General features: G+C 38.6%; 1 protein-coding gene and 1 long non-coding RNA gene across 8 annotated transcripts in view; one reads left to right on the top strand and one right to left on the bottom strand.

Annotated features, from left to right (window-relative positions):
• Positions 1–21,192, bottom strand: part of LOC138691582 (uncharacterized) — a 110,217-nt gene that overhangs the window by 35,956 nt on the left and 53,069 nt on the right. The window contains exon 1 of one of the 5 annotated variants that reach the window (XR_011329915.1): positions 13,857–14,180. The exons of 2 other annotated variants lie outside the window; for them this stretch is intronic. The gene's annotated coding sequence lies outside the window, so the exon portion shown is untranslated. Of the gene's footprint in view, positions 1–9,026; positions 10,003–13,856; positions 14,181–21,192 lie in introns of those variants that run through there. 2 more of the 5 variants (XR_011329914.1, XR_011329916.1) reach the window with 2 other exon arrangements.
• Positions 14,489–21,192, top strand: part of LOC138691584 (uncharacterized) — a 56,648-nt gene continuing 49,944 nt past the window's right edge. For 2 of the 3 annotated variants that reach the window (XR_011329919.1, XR_011329918.1), the window contains exon 1: positions 14,489–14,753. This is a non-coding gene — a long non-coding RNA (uncharacterized lncRNA). Of the gene's footprint in view, positions 14,754–19,949; positions 20,109–21,192 lie in introns of those variants that run through there. The other variant, XR_011329920.1, reaches the window with a different exon arrangement.

Here is a 21,192-nt window from a genome sequence, read left to right as displayed (position 1 = left end):
GACAGCGTAGCAACACAGAGTGTTTGTACTTGACATGCTATTAGCAGAAATAAGAAGATTTTCAGATGGAGGTATTATATTAGCAATGTCATGTGAAGAATTTTTGAGATTGAGATATTGAGAAGGAGCAAGATATTTTATTGATCATTCATTATTCAGTGCCACAAACAAATAAGAGAATGTTAGAAGCTGATATAGCATTGCTAGGAATGTGGTAAGCACTAAACTCAAAGAGGACACTTTGCAATTAATAATAAGTGAACTTCTGGATAAAATAACAGCTGATGTTCTTCCAAATGTTAATCTTCTGATCAAAATAGCATTAACGCTGCCTTAAAACAGCGAAAAATGCGAAAGAACTTTCTCAACAATGCGCAGAATAATCAAATGGCTTCGGTCAACAATGACACAGGATCGATTGTCAAACTTATTGGCTCTGTATTCGGAAAGTGATATTGTTAATGTTATGTTTTATTTAACGACGCTCGCAACTGCAGAGGTTATATCAGCATCGCCGGATGTGCCAGAATTTTGTCCCGTATGCCAGTAAATCTACTGACATGAGCCTGTCGCATTTAAGCACACTTAAATGCCATCGACCTGGCCCGGGATCGAACCCGCAACCTTGGGCATAGAAGGCCAGCGCTATACCAACTCGCCAACCAGGTCGACTGGAAAGTGATATTGTTCAGTGCCTAGACTGTGATGTGAATGTTGATAAATACATGCAAAACGGAAACAGAAAATTCACACTGCAGTAATTCAGTGAATTTCTCAACACAAAACAGTTTCTGATTTATTTGTTTATTTATTTATTTATTTATTTATCTATTTATGTCCATAACAGGGCAAAGCCCCAATTACAATAGACAGTAAAGATAAAAAAAAACAAAGAATTGCATATAACACGAAAAAAAGAGGTAAAACAGATACAAGTGTAAATACAAATTAAAAATGGAAAAGAGGAGAAGAAAAAAAAACAAATAGATACCACCTAAATAAAAGACACAGATACAGATATAAATGAAAAACACCAAATAAAAAAAATAAAAAAGAGCCAAGTACAGACATCACAGCCAAAATGCAAAATATAAGTAGTAAATGATGAGTAGTGACATAGTGTTTTTCCTTGCGTTACTCCTCATTTGTGAAGAGCCACTTGTATTGTATTGTATTTATTTATTCCCTGTACAATCTATTACAGATTACAGGTTCGTCATGACTATTGTATGTATAATTCCTAGTGATAGTGTTTATTGAAATACATGAACTAGTGTACTAATAACTGCAGAGGTGGCAAGATATGGAGGCAACAGTATGGCAGATTACTTTCTTCGGGAAGGTAAGCTTCATATAAAAAAGTTCCTGTTAGCACTGTTACGTAGTTTTGTTGATGTATGCATGTGTTTGTGTAAGAGAGAGAAAAAGAGGGAGATTGTTTTGAGTTATTTCCTATTATAATTTGTAGTAGACCTACAGTTCAAGCCTTTGGGGGCTGTCACACTGTATCGATCGAACGACTGTGATCAACAGACCTCAGAAACATACAGAGGGAGGTGACAGCAGTCACACAGCAATCAACAACGAGCGTCTAAGATCGACTGGTTGGTGAAAACAAACGTGTTCATTTTTCAAGCGACAGTCGATGCAAGATGGCAGATGAGTTGACGAAACTGACAAATTAATCTGCCTTGTCGGGGAAAACGAAGTGCTATTCAATCCAAGGCTCCCTGGATATCGCAACAGAGAAATCATAGACTTTGTGTGGAATGGAATCGCCTCAAGAATGGGACAAAACGTGGTAAGTAACTATATGAATATTCTTCTCCAATAACTGGTAACTATTTTGTAAACGTGTTAATGTTAGGAATACATTATGAAATGTTGTTATCCAAGATTGACTGATTAAAACAATGTTATATTAATATAAGAATAGTAATTATACTCAAGATGGAAAGAATATTATGAAGACCACTTTAAACTAAGAAATGAAAGAGAAAGTGAGCAAATGGAACAAGAAGTATATACAGCTGAACCTTTAGTAGAACCACCTGAGATGATCGACGTGGAAATGGCAATAGATAAGTTGAAGAATAACAAGGCTCCTGGGTGTGACCACATAACAACAGAAATGATTAAAAAGGGTGGTAAAGAACTTAAAAAGACAATATTATATTTGATACAAAGGATATGGGTAACCGAGACTATTCCTGAGGAGTGGAGAACAGGGATGATAGTTCCAATACATAAAAAGGGTGATAATATGATATGTGAGAACTATAGGGCAATAACTTTACTGTGTACAGTTTATAAAATTTTGACTAACATCCTATATAAAAAAATGTTACCATATATGGAAGGAATAGTAGGGGACTATCAGTGCGGATTCAGACCGGGAAGATCGACGGTGGACCAGCTATTCATAATGAGACAAGAGACAGAAAAATGCTGGGAACAGAACATCGATTTACACTGCCTCTTTTTAGATTTTGAATCTGCATATGATAATCTAATACTTAGGACAATATGGGGACACATGCATCAACTCGGTTTTCCAAGGAAACTGATAAATGTATGCAGAATTGTGTCATCTGAATCAAAGGCAACAGTGAAATTAGGAAAGATCACAACTGAAAATTTTAAATTGGAGAAAGGAACCAGGCAAGGAGATGGGCTGGCACCTCTCTTGTTTAATATAGCCCTACACATTGCAATAATAAAATCAGAAGTCCAAATTAATGGAACTATTTTTAATAAGACACAACAGATTTTAGGCTATGTGGATGATGTCATCATCACCGGAAGAAGGATACAAGATGTTGAAGAAGCCTTGATAGCATTGGATAAGGAAACTCAGAAGCTGGGATTTAAAATAAATACAAAGAAATCTAAATTTATGTCAGTCACCAAAAGACAAAATGATCAAGTGAAGGAAGTTAAAATGGGAACATATAAGTTTGAAAAAGTAAAAGAATTTACATATCTCGGATCAATATTGACAGCAAATAATGACCTAAGGAATGAGGTACAAAGAAGAATAAATCTGGCTAACAGGGCATATTATTCACTTTTACCAATTGTTAAAAATAAAATAATATCTAGAGAAATCAAAATCAAGATTTACAAAACCCTAATAAGACCCATTATAACATATGGTACAGAAACATGGGTTCTGAATAAAAATACATGCAAACAACTAGCAGTATTTGAGAGGAAAATCTTAAGAAGGATATTCGGAGCAATTGAAACAGTGGATGGATGGAGAGCCAGATATAATAATGAGATATACGAACTGTACAAGGAATCGGATTTGGAGGTGCACATAAGATGTCAAAGACTGAGATGGTTGGGACACGTCACAAGGATGGAAACAACAAGGAAAGTGAAGATTGTCTTCAATAACAACCCAGATGGAACCAGATTAAGAGGAAGACCGAGAACAAGATGGTGGAACTGTGTACGAGTGGATGTGAATAGATTAGGAATAAGGAATTGGAGGGAGTTGGCGATGGATAGAGAAGGATGGAAGAGAGCCATAGAGGAGGTTAAGGCCCACCTGGGCTGTAATACCAAATAAGAAGAAGAAGAAGTAATTATACTCGTGACATAATCAAAAGCAATGCCATACACTTAACCTCTATCACTCAGTCAACACATTTAATGGAAAACTCTGTTTTCTTTATTCAAAAAGAGAATGTGAACAATTGCATTACATTTTCATCACAGAACGTAATTCTCTGTTTCAGCAAAGACTTGTGTCAAGAAATAGTAAATTTTGAGGGCCGGGTATAGAAGTAGAAGAGGTAGTGTGCTCCCCTCAGGCTCTGGAGCATCGAAAGTAAAGAAGTGAGCATACTTTGATGTCCTCAATTTTTTGGAGCCATTTGTTGCTGGAAGAAGGTAAAATATTTTTCTTTTCTTCTATAGGTCTAAGCCTGTAAGAAATGTAGATAAATATCCACAACCCAATAGGTTGTTAGGTTCAGCTAGTTTTATTATTAATTTATGTTAGGTTATGTTTAGTGTAGTTTATGAATAATTTAAGTTAGGTTATGTTCTTTTCATTTTCCTAACATACTAGATTAATCTGGATCTCTACCGCAATTCAGATGTATTTGGCTAGTGAAAAAAAAAAATGAGAAAGATTGTATAAACAAGGCATATTATATCAGATATCATTATTCTTTCCAGTTCGTTTACAAACACCCCTACTCAAAATTCTCCTCAAATTTCTACATCAGCTCTCAAATGTAGGATCTAATAGTGGAGAATTTTTAGTGAACAGCAAGAAGCCAATAAGTACCACACACAAACTTGTTCATTATTATCATAATGATTTTTAATTTTCTTTCAAAACACGAATCTTACTTTCAGTATTAATACAGAGGTGTAATACAAAGACTTATTAAATGTTAAAGGAATGCATACTGTACCATATTGATAAAATTTATGTTGCATACTAATATAATGAGTTTGTTTGATATACTCATTTAAGGTGGCTGGATCAATGTAATGAACAAGACCGAGCTGATTTTTTTCCTTTTACAATATTAGCGAAGTTGCACTTTAATTTATTGCTCACAACACTTATTGTATTCCACAGAACTTACTTAGCACTGAAGCTTTAAGATGTAAAGCAACTCAAGATTTACACAAATTTTTTGGCGAGATGAGCTGAGCCCGAGAATTCATCATAGATTATATGAAGTTTGCTTTAAGGTTGGCAAAAAAAAAATAATAACTCGAAAGGGGGGGGGGGATAAAAACCAACCAGGCAATCAGTCCAAGCCCGAGCGCAACTCGAAGGGGGGGATAAAAACCAACCAGGCAATCAGTCCAAGCCCGAGCGCAACTCGAAGGGGGGATGAAAACCAACCAGGTAATCAGTCCAAGCCCGAGCGCAACTCGAAGGGGGGATAAAAACCAACCAGGTAATCAGACCAAGCCCGAGCGCAACTCGATGGGGGGGATAAAAACCAACCAGGCAATCAGTCCAAGCCCGAGCGCAACTCGAAGGGGGTGATAAAAACCAACCAAGTAATCAGTCCAAGCCCGAGCGCAACTCGAAGGGGGGGAATAAAAACCAACCAGGTAATCAGTCCAAGCCCGAGCGCAACTCGAGGGGGGGATAAAAATCAACCAGGCAATCAGTCCAAGCCCGAGAGCAACTCGAAGGGGGGGGGGATAAAAACCAACCAGGTAATTAGTCCAAGCCCGAGCGCATTTCGAAGGGGGGGATAAAAACCAACCAGGTAATCACTCCAAGCCCGAGCGCAACTCGAAGGGGGGGATAAAAACCAACCAGGCAAGCAGTCCAAGCCCGAGCGCAACTTCGAAGGGGAGAGATAGAAACCAACCAGGTAATCAGTCCAAGACCGAGCGCAACTCGAAGGGGGGATACAAACCAACCAGGTCATCAGACCAAGCCCGAGCGCAACTCGAAGGGGGGGATAAAAACCAACCAGGTAATCAGACTAAGCCCGAGCGCAACTCGAAGGGGGGGGGATAAAAACCAACCAGGTAATGAGTCCAAGCCCCAGCGCAACTCGAAGGGGGTGGGATAAAAACCAACCAGGCAATCAGTCCAAGCCCGAACGCAACTCGAAGGGGGGGATAAAAACCAACCAGGTAATCAGTCCAAGCCCCAGCGCAACTCGAAGGGGGGGATAAAAACCAACGAGATAATCAGTCCAAGCCCGAGCGCAACTCGAAGGGGGGGATAAAAACCAACCAGGTAATCACACCAAGCCCGAGCGCAACTCGAAGGGGGGCGGGATAAAAACCAACCAGGTAATCAATCCAAGCCCCAGCGCAACTCGAAGGGGGGGATAAAAACCAACCAGGTAATCAGACCAAGCCCGAGCGCAACTCGAAGGGGGGGATAAAAACCAACCAGGTAATCAGACCAAGCCCGAGCGCAACTCGAAGGGGGGGATAAAAACCAACCAGGTATTCAGTCCAAGCCCGAGCGCAACTCGAAGGAGGGGATAAAAACCAACCAGGTAATTAGTCCAAGACCGAGCGCAACTCGAAGAGGGGATAAAATCCAACCAGGTAATCAGTCCAAGCCCGAGCGCAACTCGAAGGGGGGGATAAAAACCAACCAGGTAATCAGGCCAAGCCCCAGCGCAACTCTAAGGGGGGGATAAAAACCAACCATGTAATCAGTCCAAGCCCGAGTGCAACTCGAAGGGGGGGAATAAAAACCAACCAGGTAATCAGTCGAAGCCCGAGCGCAACTCGAAGGGGGGGATAAAAACCAACCAGGTAATCAGTCCAAGCCCGAGCGCAACTCGAAGGGGGGGATGAAAACCAACCAGGTAATCAGACCAAGCCCGAGCGCAACTCGAAGGGGGGGGATAAAAACCAACCAGGTAATCAGTCCAAGCCCGAGCGCAACTCGAAGGGGGGAGATAAAAACCAAGCAGGTAATCGGACCAAGCCCGAGAGCAAATCGAAGGGGGGGATAAAAACCAACCAGGTAATCAGTCCAAGCCCCAGCACAACTCGAGGGGGGGATAAAAACCAACCAGGTAATTAGTCCAAGACCGAGCGCAACTCGAAGAGGGGATAAAATCCAACCAGGTAATCAGTCCAAGCCCGAGCGCAACTCGAAGGGGGGGATAAAAACCAACCAGGTAATCAGTCCAAGCCCGAGCGCAACTCGAAGGGGGGGATGAAAACCAACGAGATAATCAGTCCAAGCCCGAGCGCAACTCGAAGGGGGGGATAAAAACCAACCAGGTAATCACACCAAGCCCGAGCGCAACTCGAAGGGGGGCGGGATAAAAACCAACCAGGTAATCAATCCAAGCCCCAGCGCAACTCGAAGGGGGGGATAAAAACCAACCAGGTAATCAGACCAAGCCCGAGCGCAACTCGAAGGGGGGAATAAAAACCAACCAGGTAATCAGACCAAGCCCGAGCGCAACTCGAAGGGGGGGATAAAAACCAACCAGGTAATCAGTCCAAGCCCGAGCGCAACTCGAAGGAGGGGATAAAAACCAACCAGGTAATTAGTCCAAGACCGAGCGCAACTCGAAGAGGGGATAAAATCCAACCAGGTAATCAGTCCAAGCCCGAGCGCAACTCGAAGGGGGGGATAAAAACCAACCAGGTAATCAGGCCAAGCCCCAGCGCAACTCTAAGGGGGGGATAAAAACCAACCATGTAATCAGTCCAAGCCCGAGTGCAACTCGAAGGGGGGGAATAAAAACCAACCAGGTAATCAGTCGAAGCCCGAGCGCAACTCGAAGGGGGGATAAAAACCAACCAGGTAATCAGTCCAAGCCCGAGCGCAACTCGAAGGGGGGGATGAAAACCAACCAGGTAATCAGACCAAGCCCGAGCGCAACTCGAAGGGGGGGATAAAAACCAACCAGGTAATCAGTCCAAGCCCGAGCGCAACTCGAAGGGGGGAGATAAAAACCAACCAGGTAATCGGACCAAGCCCGAGAGCAAATCGAAGGGGGGGATAAAAACCAACCAGGTAATCAGTCCAAGCCCCAGCACAACTCGAGGGGGGGGGATAAAAACCAACCAGGTAATTAGTCCAAGACCGAGCGCAACTCGAAGAGGGGATAAAATCCAACCAGGTAATCAGTCCAAGCCCGAGCGCAACTCGAAGGGGGGGATAAAAACCAACCAGGTAATCAGTCCAAGCCCGAGCGCAACTCGAAGGGGGGGATGAAAACCAACCAGGTAATCAGACCAAGCCCGAGCGCAACTCGAAGGGGGGGATAAAAACCAACCAGGTAATCAGTCCAAGCCCGAGCGCAACTCGAAGGGGGGAGATAAAAACCAAGCAGGTAATCGGACCAAGCCCGAGAGCAAATCTAAGGGGGGGATAAAAACCAACCAGGTAATCAGACCAAGCCCGAGCGCAACTCGAAGGGGGGGATAAAAACCAACCAGGTAATCAGTGCAAGCCCGAGCGCAACTCGAATGGGGTGATAAAAACCAACCAGCTGATCAGTCCAAGCCCGAGCGCAACTCGAAGGGGGGGTATAAAAACCAACCAGGTGATCAGTCCAAGCCCGAGCGCAACTCGAAGGGGGGGGGATGAAAACCAACCGGGCAATCAGTCCAAGCCCGAGTGCAACTCGAAGGGGGGGGAATAAAAACCAACCAGGTAATCAGTCCAAGCCCGAGCGCAACTCGAAGGGGGGGGGATAAAAACCAACCAGGTAATCAGTCCAAGCACGAGCGCAACTCGTAGGGGGGGATAAAAACCAATCAGGTGATCAGTCCAAACCCGAGCGCAACTCGAGGGGGGGGGGTAAAAACCAACCAGGTAATCAGACCAAGCCCGAGTGCAACTCGAAGGGGGGGGATAAAAACCAACCAGGTAATCAGTCCAAGCCGCAGCACAACTCGAGGGGGGGGGGATAAAAACCAAACAGGCAATCAGACCAAGCCCGAGCGCAACTCCAGATCAGGAGACAAGCGAGACTATCGACTGAGCTAGAGTGTGGGCTTAATAAAAGTATACAATACATAACAAACAGATTAATTCGATTTACATGCAGATAAAATTCATCACTTGAGTTACAAACAAGTATACAATGCAGTGATATGCAATGCACTACACAAATGCCTTACTATTAAATATTTTATCCATAACTGGTATCAAAACTGGTCTTAATTTCATTGCTCTTAGCAACCTAAACTACGGCTTGTTTACAGCACTGAATTAAAAACTTTTTCATGTTAGCAACCATAAAATCCATACATTCATTCATTTATAACTTGTTCACAAACAACACATGACAAAGAAAAGGCGTGCAATTTAAAATTGAATTAAGATACCAGTAATGAATAAAATATTGCATAGCACACGAGAGTGAACAGATTTTATGCACCGTGGAAATTATCGCCCAAGGCATAAAATCCAATTTTACACTCTTATACTATAAATTGCTATTAAATCAATGAAGGAAACATGTGTTAACCTAACTTATGCTAAACTCTCCAAATAAATAAAGTAATTACAATCTTATTATCATATTCCATATGCAATTCCTTACCTTATTAAATATGATTTGTCAGGCATAATGTTCAAACAATATCTGATATATTTGCTCCAAAATGGTAAATGTTCAATTTAAAAATGGTTAAGGGTCTTAAAACTCTACCGCTTGTCTATTGCCCTTGTGTAACATAGTCTCTGTTGAAATATTCTTTAAATCTGTCTCTAATTTCTCGTGAGCAACGACTTGAGGCATTTACATTTGTTTCTGTGTTGCTCTGTATCTCACTGGTTAGGTTCACAAAGGCAAAAGTTTATCACACACTTCCCCATCTCTGTCCAATATGTTATCTAGAACACGGGTAGCCTTTTTATTATTTTGTCTACATTCTCAGGTTTAACTGATATAGATGTATGAAAAATTCTAAATTTGGAAGCCAATAGCCCAAAGGCACACTCTACACTGCTTCTTGCATGTGACAATCGAAAGTTGAATATTCTCTTGTCAGGAGTGAGGCCCAGCCTTGGATACGATTTCATTAGATTAGGCAGTAATCTAAATGCCTCGTCGGCCACTATCACATGAGGCGTAGTTAGTCCTCCAGTGTGCAGTGGCTTATCATCTGGAAAGCCTATCTGTTTATTAATTATTTTCTGCCCAAATGCAGAACTTGCAAATACCCCACCATCACTGTTCCTCCCAAATGATCCAACGTCAATGACAATGAAACGTAGATCTGCAGACACAAGTGCCAAGAGGATAATGGATGTATACATCTTGTAGTTAAAATATAAAGATCCACTTTTGCATCCTCACATGCTTCCCATCTAATGCACCCACACAATTAGGAAACTCTTTCTTTGTTTCAAATTTGTGTGCAATGGTAGCCCAGTCTTCTTCATTTGGGAATGCCAAGAATTCCGGCTACAGTGATGAATAGATGGCATCACATATTTCAGGGATAAATCCACTGATAGTATTATGAGCCATCCTAAATCTGTACGATGCAGACATGTAAGTCACCAGTAGCCAGGAACCTTTAAAATAAATACGTTCATTGTTAATTGTGGTGCATTAAAAGTGAGGAATTAACATTAAGATACATTGATAAGAGATGTGTTCATGTACCGGTACTTAATTGGGTCAGTTAAGTTTTAAGCAATGCAGAATATTCTCTTGATTCTGTTCTCTGGTCCAGGTGAATGTATTTGAATACCGAATACTTGTATTAAGTCGAATTTTAGCTTGAATAGAATGAAGGTAAGTCTTCTCTTGAATTTGTACTGCTAACTGTTTACTAATTGAATCATGAATTGCAGAGTAAATTTTTAGGAGATACAAAAAACTGATTATCTTCAAAAGCGTTTAGTATTTTGAAGTGATTATTTTTTATTAAAGCATAATAATAACTTCTAGTGTATGACATACATGAACTTCAATTTTTTTCTTTACTATTTTCTGGTAAAAAATGTGAATTGCCTGAACATGTGGGTTTTCAGCAATTCACGACCAATAACACTCATTTTATTTCTTAAAAACAATTTTTAGGTGAAGAAGACAAAGAAGGCCATTTTTTTAAATTACCGGTATAAAATATATATATATATATATAAGCCAAGACATTGAAAAAAGTACACAAACATACTAAATTGTGTCGATACATACTTACTTATGGCTTTTAAGGAACCCAGAGGTTCATTGCCACCCCTCACATAAGCCCACCATCGGTCCCTATCCTGAACAAGATTAATCCAGTCCCTACCATCATATCCCACCTCCCTCAAATCCATTTTAATATTATCCTCCCATCTACATCACGGCCTCCCCGAAGGTCTTATTCCCTCATGCCTCCCAACTAACACTAACAAATTGTGTGAATAGCACATGTAATTCTTCAAATTCCTGTAAACCTATAAAAAAGAAAGAAAAGCAAACTAACTTTTTATTAATTACCGGTACTAAAAAAATTCATGTACTAAACTGGCGGCCTTACTGCAATGCACTGTGACTTATTGCCACTGTGAAATGCACACAGAGCACTGGACGTGTGGGGTCAAAGCCTTCTTTAGTTACAAGCTGGGGCATGGGTAGGTTTGGCAACACAGAGTGGAGTGGAGTGGATTTTAGAGTGATATTGTGTTTGCTCATTGCTTTCGTTATACATAACGCGTATTTTTTCAATATTACTTCATGCACAAAGGTAAGATCAAGATTCAGAGTAGTGATGTAAATTATTACGGGTTCGAAAATAGTGTTTTATTGCAATCAATTAGCTATACTTCAGAATACGGTGTAAGTAGGCTACTTACATACAAAGGCTGCCACTTAAAATAATTACAAAAAAACATGTAAATAAAATAAATAAATAAAAAAGATATTCCTTGCACCGAAAATAATAAAATCAATAATGCAATAAAGACGTAAGTTCCTACGCAGTATTCTTAAGTTCCATTCAGTTAACAAATTTGTAGCTAGCAAATTGACAATGTTTTGCGACTTAATGGTGTTTCATCTGTGAAAGGTTTAGGATATATTTTAATATTATCTTATGCGATTATCTATCGTGTTTTTCTACAAATATTTCAGATGCCTAGAAAGTGCTGTGTGCCTATGTGTCGTAGCAACTACAATACCAAAACAGATGGTTATGTCACTACATTTAGATTTCCTGTTGATCCTGAACAAAGGCAGAATGGGTTAGAAATATAAAAAGAGGCAATTGGGAACCCCAGAAAGATTCTGTAGTATGCATAAAACATTGTTCAAATGACAGTTTTTCTAAAGGTGATACATTGTGTGATTCCAAAGGAAATGTTCTTTTTGTACCTCCTAACAGAAAACAGGTATTTGCAAAGAAACTCAGCTGAGCGACTTTATTGATACACAGCAGGCGAGATCCTACAACTCTCCCTTGAACAACATTTCTGCCTGACTATAAACCACAAGTAAGACTATAAAAATGCAGTTTATAAAATATTTAATGTCTACAAGAATCGTCAATCACTTTCTGTCATTATTAATAACAGTAAAAATTGTCAAAGACTGCAGCCATATTATTTTCATTTACTGTCTTGCTTTTATCGCCAGCCACTTATAATTAAAAAAAAATAAAAACATACTTGTTTTTTTATTGATGGTACAAGGGAAAATAAATAAATACTTAAAGAAATGTTACTTGTACCAAAAATAAATAAAATAATAACGTACTTTCGTAATACCCTATTCAAATCAATTAACCATTATGTGGCTAGTAAATTGACAATGTTTTGCCGCTTAATGTTGTTTCACCTCTGACATGAAAGGTGTAGGATATCATATGCATTTTAATTTCATGTGATTATGTTGTGCTTTTCTATAAATATTTCAGATGTCCAGGAAGCCAGTTTTAGTTTGAACCTGGCCAGTCACCATAACAATACTGTTATCCTAAATTATTTGTTAGATGAATGTAGAGTATCCAACGCCCACTGAACGAATATTTCACTTTTATCACTGCCAATGTTGCGCTATAATTGTATATGCAAGGTAGGCTATAACAAAAACCTAAACTAACCAAACCTAACCTGTCAAAGAAGCAACAAGTTATACTAAATATGTGTAAAATTGGCCTATGTCTCTATAGCGGGTGGGACATAAGTAACATTGACCGTTGGTTCTCGTCTGCTATATCAATAAAGTTACGCCGTTGGTTTTCAAAGTCATTGTAAACAACTGTTTTGTGATCCCATAAATGTTGCAGTTTTGTTGAAGATTCGGAATGCCTGCTATATGTCAGAACTATCTATAATTTGTAGATGCATATAATCACATTTTGCCGAACCAACAATTCGACTAGAATTCTGATACACACAAACCACAAATAAGAATATAAAAATGTGGTTATACAATATTTAATAGAATAGTCAATTAGCCTACTTTGTCATCCATAACCGTAAAAATTCCCAAAGACTGCAACCATTTTATTTTCATTTATTGTCTTGTTTTTTATCACCAACACGCATTTAGTTTATATTACATCAACAATTAACTTTTGGTACGACCGTAAACATAATTCCATCGACACACACTTATATTGTAACATTAATTTACATTGAAAATCGGCATTAACACAAACACGTGTACTGTACGGTCGGCCTCTGGGTGACAGTTTACAGTGTTGCCGACGTATGGCCCCGGCTTATAACTAAAGAAGGCTCTGGTGGGGTTCCTGCACTCCTCAAAGGCCTATGTATGAATATTACAACTATATGAATAACTGAATTTGAGGAAAACTATCATTTGTTGGCTTTCTGCAGTTCACGATTCAATTTATAACAAAGAATAAATGCACCGTGTATTAAAATATAGAAAACCGAAGGTGCTTATAAAGTAATTCGTCCTGGGCAATTTATTTTAATGCAATAAGGACAGACTTAAGTTATTTCTTAAATTTTCTGTGGAACAAATAACAGCAACCATGAGTATTTCTATTACTTAAAGCAAAACCGTCAAGAGTACATGGACACATCTCATATCAATTTATCAATATTAGTGTAAATAAATATGTCCATTGTTAATTATTGTGCATTAACAGTTGCGGTAGTTATTAATACTAATGAACTGTTATATATTTCGTTGCTGTATTATTTCAAAATGCTATTCCATATATCAAACTGCACTCAATGTATATAAGGTTATTTAGGTCTTTGATAGGTTAGGGTGTAGTTTAGGTTAGTTTAATTTAGTCTTAATTTGTCCGAATTTATTTACAACATACGTCATACAGCCTAATGCTACGAAATTTATTACTAACTTATTACTTTCCACAAAATGGCATGAATACTTTTCGTTATGTCAATACTGAATGTCACTTTCAAACCTCCAATTAAAAAGCATTTAAATGCTTACCTCAAAGTTACAGTCAGTCAGCCTTTCTTCAAAACTTATGCTTCTCCTGAAATTTGTATGCCCAACATCTATTAGTGGCCTCATTTTCTCTATTATTTCCTTGTATGTATTAATGGACAAACGATAATAATATTTAAACTTTTCTTCGTCATCCCACAACGAAGGTACAAGCTGATGGAACTCTCCCAAGCTCTCACGTATATTTCTCTTGTCCACTGCGATCGCCTACTTCTTTATTTAATCTTCAATTCAAATATTCATGTATGAAAACATTAAAACAATATCTTCTCCTGAGCTGTGGCTATTCATTTTCCGCTTCACAATATGATTATTCTACTGTTTGTTTACGTTTGAACCGTTGCTTAGCAACGGTTTGAACGATCTCTGTCGATCGATATTCAATGTGACATGGAAAACAAATTCAGTCGATACCTCTACATGGCAATCGATTGCACTTTGTCGATCGATGCTCTATAATATATCTTCGAACATAATGTAATTAACTACAACGTCATTGTATATGACAGGGAGGGGTAATACATTTCGCATCAATTTTTTGTTTATCTCAATATTTGTTATCTGGAATTCAGTATGTGGTACTTTAAGCAAAATAATAATTAATTAATTATTAATTTGAAATTTTCGGTAGGTATTTTACTTGAAAATGGGGACTTTTTGCGTAGAATTTGGAGACTTTCAGCATTATCGTGTTGGCAGCAGCGGTAGTGCAAATTATAATATGAATATGAATCAAATAGACGGAAATAATTGAATTTAATTTTATACAATGAATCGACCGGCAGTAATTCGGAAATTAGACGACACTGTTGTTAATCGGATAGCAGTAGGAGAAATTATACAGCGCCCCGCTAATGCATTGAAGGAAATAGAAAACAGGCAAGTTTTTTTTTTAACTTTACAGGTTATGTTGTTTTAAGGATATTATAATTACAATGTATATAGTTTACCAAAGGTTGCACTAAAGTATATCCTTGGTACTACATTATACTTTTGAATTTCAGTAAGAAGCCTACTAGTGGGTTACTTTATGACGCTGTATCAACATCTCAGGTTATTTAGCGTCTGAATGAAATGAAGGTGATAATGCCGATGAAATGAGGGGCGCGCTTCCGAACAGGGGCAGTGGCATTTCCCCTAAGGTTAGAGTCCATTTAGGTGTGTGTGTATTAATTGAAAAAAAAAATGTCACATAAACATGCGTCCTATTTTCAATATTTTCTAGCCCCTTATTTTTTATTAATATACAAACACCTAAACTGAGGTCTAACCTTAGTGGAAATGCCGCTGCCCTGTTTGGAAGCGCGCCCGTTAGTTTTGAGTAAATGCAAGATAAACGTATCAAAGTCGTATGAAAACTCCGAATTACCAAGTATCATTAGCCTACCTATGATCCCTGCAGACTTTGCGCTTGAACTTAGAGATACGACAGTTCAGTTGTTTGATAGAGGATTAAATAAAGATTACAGAACTACCTGTAACTGAAAATTCAATTTTTGAGAGATAACGGCAGTATTATTCTAGGGATGCGATTTGCTCCTATTGGGTTGAGGAGAAAAAACCTCGACTAGATAACTTGCCTCGACCGGGATTCGAACCGGGCCACCTGATTTCGCGGTCAGATGCGCTAATCGTTATCCACACTGGCCAAGAGGCCTACTATCTAGCGTAAACAGTGCCACATGAGGCACAGAAGTTACATCTCTCCCCCTACATGTAGCTATATCATTTCAATTCCATTGTTTTCCACTTGTTAAAGGGAATCACAACACAAAAACATATTAGGCCTATATTTAGTTTGTCATATAGTTAGGTAAACTAGTGCTGAGGTATCAATGGTTATTAAAGGAGAAAAATTCGCTCCGGCACCAGGGATCGAACCCGGGTCCTTGGTTCTACATACCAAACGCTCTGACCACTAAGCTATGCCGAAGTTCAATCCACAGCACCGGATCGAATCACCCTTCTCTAATGTTTTTTCCGGTGCTGTGATTGAACTTGCGTAGCTTAGTAGAGCACTTGGTACGTAGAACCAAGGACCCTGGTCCGATTCTCGGCGCCGCACAGTGGTCTAAAATCCATATTTAGGAGGACAAATGCAGAAAAATGACATGTAAAAAAATGAAATTAAACCCTTAAATTATTTTTCCTATATAACTGAGTAACACTCAATTGATTACGTTAATCAGTGGAGGTGGCTGCATAGCGAGATAAGAGGCCGGTAACATGCCACATTTCGCCACCCAGCATTCTTACTCAGCAAGCGCCGCGAGTCTGCCGTTTTCCTTGTGCTGTAACTCTGTTGTAAGTGGTCGATTCCATTCATATTTAGTATCAATATGTCAAGTAGTTCTTTGACTATGTAATACTATTTGTTTTTGTTACATTTAATGTTATTATAGTATGTAAAATTAGCATGAATGGACACGGGACAAAATATAAATATAATCATTGAGTGCAGACTTTGCTAAGGTAGAGAAAAAAAAACCCCTTTGGTTCGTCCAAAAATGATTTTTTTTCACTTCCTCCACTATTTACCTCTATTTTAAATCTAGTCTTAAGGTGCGCAGATTTGCGGAAGTAATAAGTAATTTATGAGCACTATTCTTTCGAGGTGCAGTAGTGAAATTTTCCTCGTTTGCAGTTATTTCAATATCTGCGAATCGGATCTGCTTTTGCAGTATAATTCAGGGAATTCAAGATGACAGCTTGTTAATTATGTACCAAATAAGCTTCCCGAGTGCCCAAAAGGTGCAATAGTATCTAAAATGTTACTTTTTCCCCCCATAAGATAATTTATCGTTGGAGAGCAATAGGATAAGGAATATGCGTTTTTTAAACGAAATGGACATTGGCTTAGTGAGCTACTTATTAAATTAGGTTCTCCTCGTGATAGTAATGAAAATTTATAGAAAACTTACCCCTGGAAAAAGTGTCTGCCCAAAAAAGCTTTTCCATTACAGCAAGTATGAGGTCGAAACAAAGACAATCCAGAGAATTAGAGCTTGTATACAAAACAAGTTTACTACCTCTAACTACTGTGTAAAATTTCATAAAAATCTGTTAAATAGGAGAAAAGTTACTAATTTTGTCTAATTGTGCCCCCTATAAGGAGTAGTTCCCCTTATACCAACGTAATGAGAGCTTGTATACAAAACATATATGCTACTTGCAACTGTTTTGTAAAATTTCATAAAAATCTGTTAAATAGGAGAAAAGTTACTAATTTTGTCTAATTGCGCCCCCCCTGTAAGGGGTGGTTCCCCTTATACCAACATAACGAGAGCTTGTACACAAAACATATATGCTACCTGTAACTAGTGTGTAAAATTTCATAAAATTCTGTTAAATAGGAGTAAAGTTACTAATTTTGTCTAATTGCGCCCCCTGTAAAGGGTAGTTCCCCTTACACCAACGTAATCAGAGCTTGTATACAAAACACATATGCTACTTGTAACTGTTTTGTAAAATTTCATAAAAATCTGTCAGATAGGAGAAAAGTTTCTAATTTTGTCTAAATGCGCCCCCCTATAAGGGGTAGTTCCCCTTATACCAACGTAACGAGAGCTTGCATACAAAACATATATGCTACCTGTAACTACTGTGTAAAATTTCATAAAAACCTGTTAGGTAGCTGAAAAGTTATTAATATGTCCCGCATTCTGGACCGCTGTGCGCCGGAGCGAATTTTTCTCCTTTAATAACCATTGTAACCATAACAGATCAATTCTGTAGGACCAAAAGTTAATCTTTACATAGCGCTGAGCTAGTTGTTATGCCTTGCATATACGATCAACTGCATCATCATAAGAAATCCTTTTTAAATTAAACGATTTTCACTTCTGAAATCACTCGAACTACCTCAGTGCTAGTTTCACTTCAAAAATCCTGGTAATTTGGTAGAAGACGTTGGTCAATCTGATGGATATCAGTGACAGGTTGGGTATGGTTTGTTGAGGTTTTTGGTACGACTTGCATACTTATACGTTTTTTGATAGGCATATAAAAAACTTGAACAAACCAAACCTAACCTGTCCCAGATTCTACATGATGTCCGCCATATTGACCAACGTTTTATACCGAATTATCAAATCCCTTATAAATTAGACGAATTTCACTTCCGAAATCACCGGAACTACCTCAGCGTCAGCACTAGTTTCACCATATAGTTTAACATAGGAAGGAATTACAATCAGTTTAATTCAAACGTGGCATCTGTACCTTCAAAAACACCCGAGGAAAGAGGGAGAAAAGCGAATAGCCCACCTGATGACATCATTGGGCTCAGCTGCCGGTGACAGCATTGCATACATACACCTGTTTCTATGCAGATATATAAATCGCATTCATTTTGAGATAAATTATAGTGTGCTATGGCTTCAGGGATCCAACCATCCACCGCTGTGGAGTAACAGTTAGCATGCTTGACCCTGAAACGAACGGACCTGGGTTCGTATCCTGGTTGGGACAAGTTACCTGATTGAGGCTTTTTCCCTCAACCCATTAAGTGCAAATGCTGGATAACTTTCGGCGCTGGACCCTGGACTCATTTTGCTGACATCATTCAGATGCTAGGTAACCTCAGCAGTTGAAAAAACATCGTAAAATAACCCACTAAAAAAAGTACCCAACCGTACCAGTTCAAACAGAAGAAATACGATTTTGATAATATAATTATAGTGATAATGAAGTGGAAACGTTAATAACTGTTGGGAGAGCATGTGGAAAGGATTGATGTAAATATGTCCGTTGCATTGAAATGCCAACAGATATAGGGTTCCCAGACGTCCCGTAAAGTATGGGATCATCCCATTTTTTGCTATTGCGTCCCGTTTCCCGAGAAAAGTCTTCGGGACAGCTTTCTGTCCTGCATTTTAGAGTTCCAAACTGAGAAAAAACGGAAAAGTTACAATGTCGCACTTCATCATTGCAGATGACTGTAGATGGTCTGTTATGAAACAATATTATTGTGAGTTATTAATTACTCAAGGCGAGTGATGGCAACACCAAATGTTTAGATGAAGTCTGGGTGGATGTTTTTAAAAGTACTGAAGGAGAACTCTCAAATTTGAAGAGAGTAGTGGAGTTCATTATGTGTATCCCTGGAATGAATGCGTGTGCCATAAGATTATTTTCTTGCATGAATGCTCTATGGACTGATGATAAAAATAAATTGTCTATAAAAACAGTAAAATTAATGCTTGTAAAATCATTCTTCAGTGAGGACTGTGTTGCTTTTCATGACATGATTCTTCAAAATAAACAATTGTTAAGTGAAATTCATTCTTTAGAGAAGTATTGATTGATTTATAAGAATACTGTCACATGAGTAACTTAGTGTATTTTGTAACTATTTCTGTAATAACTTAGTAAAACCAATTTGAAAGCAACTTACATAAGGAAGCTTAAACTTAATGCAAATAACTTATGCTCCCTAACAATTTTGTTTACTATTAGTTTACTTACCCTTAGTTAGTTGGTAAAGTGTTTGTGTAATAAACTTCGCTACATACACAGTTTGAAAGATTGGTATATTTGGTGGATGTGCATATTAAACTTACTTAATGATAATTGATAAGTGTCCCGTATTTATTTTCCAATATGTCTGGGAACCCTAAACAGATAATGAGTGTGTTGTGTAGAAATGTAAAATGTGAGAACTGTAAAAACTGATACCTAATGGTGTGTTACTGAAAACTCTTCCTTTAAAAAGCTTAGTATTTTGGATAATGATGTTCTAAATTTGACCTGCCATAATTTGAGCGCAAAAGACAAAAACAATAGTAAAAGGCATTTACTTTCACCAAGTAACCCTATAAATAAAACTTGGTATTATGTAAGTTACAAGTTGTGTAAATTCATGAACAGTTATTGGACACAAAAATCGAGTTGTCATACCATCTTGTGTATAGGATTGCCAACCATCCGGAATTTTTCCGGATTGTCGAAAAAAATTAAATTGTTTTCAGGACTCTTAATGTCTGGAATTTTGTTCATTGCAGTATTACATTCTGAAATTTCATATATATATATATATATATATATATATATATATATTCACATTCAGTGTCCTTACTGAATATATTGCATGTTAATACAGAACTGGACTTTGAAAATTGTGCTGCATTGTACCAAGAATATTGCATATTGAAAGAGATGATGCCGATACTGAAAGCTCTACCAACTCAAGAACGCTGGGACACTGTTTTGAAGACATGTAGTGTGCCAAATTTGGTATGCAGTTTTTGATATATTGGTAGAAAGACAGTCTGAGATAAGTGAAAGGTTAGGTTTGATTTGGTTAGGTTTTTGGTATGAATTGTGTGTTTGGTTTTTGGTATATAGATATATAGGCCTAGATAGTCTTCGTAAGGTCTGAGAACAGTTGGAGGTTAGGTTTGGTTTGGTCAGGTTTTTGGTAGAGATGTATTGTGTTGGTAATATCCTGCTTTAAACAAGAGCAGATGGATTCTTTTTTGGAATGGGATATTGTGAAATTGTGTTGCTACTGTATTGTTCTACAAACCCAACAGTGCCTGACAAGATTACAATGTCAGTGTTGGCCTATAAATGCTCTCAAGTAGTAAGCAATCAGTTTCAGTTTGCTGAACAATCTCTCACAGCTGACAATGGAAACTGAAATGGGTAGCGTTATTTGTGTTGCAATGCATAAAGTGGGGAAACATCATGTTCATGAAATCGAGAAGTCCTTCAGACCTGAAATTTTCGCAGTGTGAGTCGAAAGCAGCATTCTGCAATCCATTCTGCGTTCTGTTACGCATCATTATCACAGCTGTAGTTTTCGCCCGAATTTCTGCACTTGTTTTTTGAGGTGCTACACCATAACGTAGTGTGTTGACTGATATCTAGAAGGAACCCGATTTGATTCGGCTTCTTGCGACACAGAGAACCTTTTGTCCATTTCCATGTGAAGACAGTTGAGTGATTCCTTCATGACTTTCTCCATGTTTTGTCTAGCGGATAATGTGATGTATTTCCAGCTCTCGCCAGGCATAATTTTCTTTCGTCTTTGACATCTCTCAACCTCAACATACCCATATCACTTTTTACAGGAAGCAGTTGACTAAGTTCCTCTTTCGACATGAAAGTTATCTCTGAGACCTTTAATATCCAGGGTGGCATCGTGCAAGTTCCTGCAGCCTCTTTTGAACTCAGTCAATTGAAATAAGTACTTCGTTCCAAAATCCCAGCAGTGTTTGAAATCGATAATAGAAGCTATTAGGGTGGCCAGATGTCCTGCTTTTTGCAGGATACTGCCTGTTTTTTAGCACCCTATCCTGCTGCCTGTGCAAAAGCT

The sequence above is a fragment of the Periplaneta americana genome, chromosome 16 (genome assembly GCF_040183065.1).
Source record: "Periplaneta americana isolate PAMFEO1 chromosome 16, P.americana_PAMFEO1_priV1, whole genome shotgun sequence".
In the NCBI taxonomy this organism is placed as follows: Eukaryota; Metazoa; Arthropoda; class Insecta; order Blattodea; family Blattidae; genus Periplaneta; species Periplaneta americana.
This window is presented reverse-complemented; position numbering and strand designations above follow the sequence as displayed.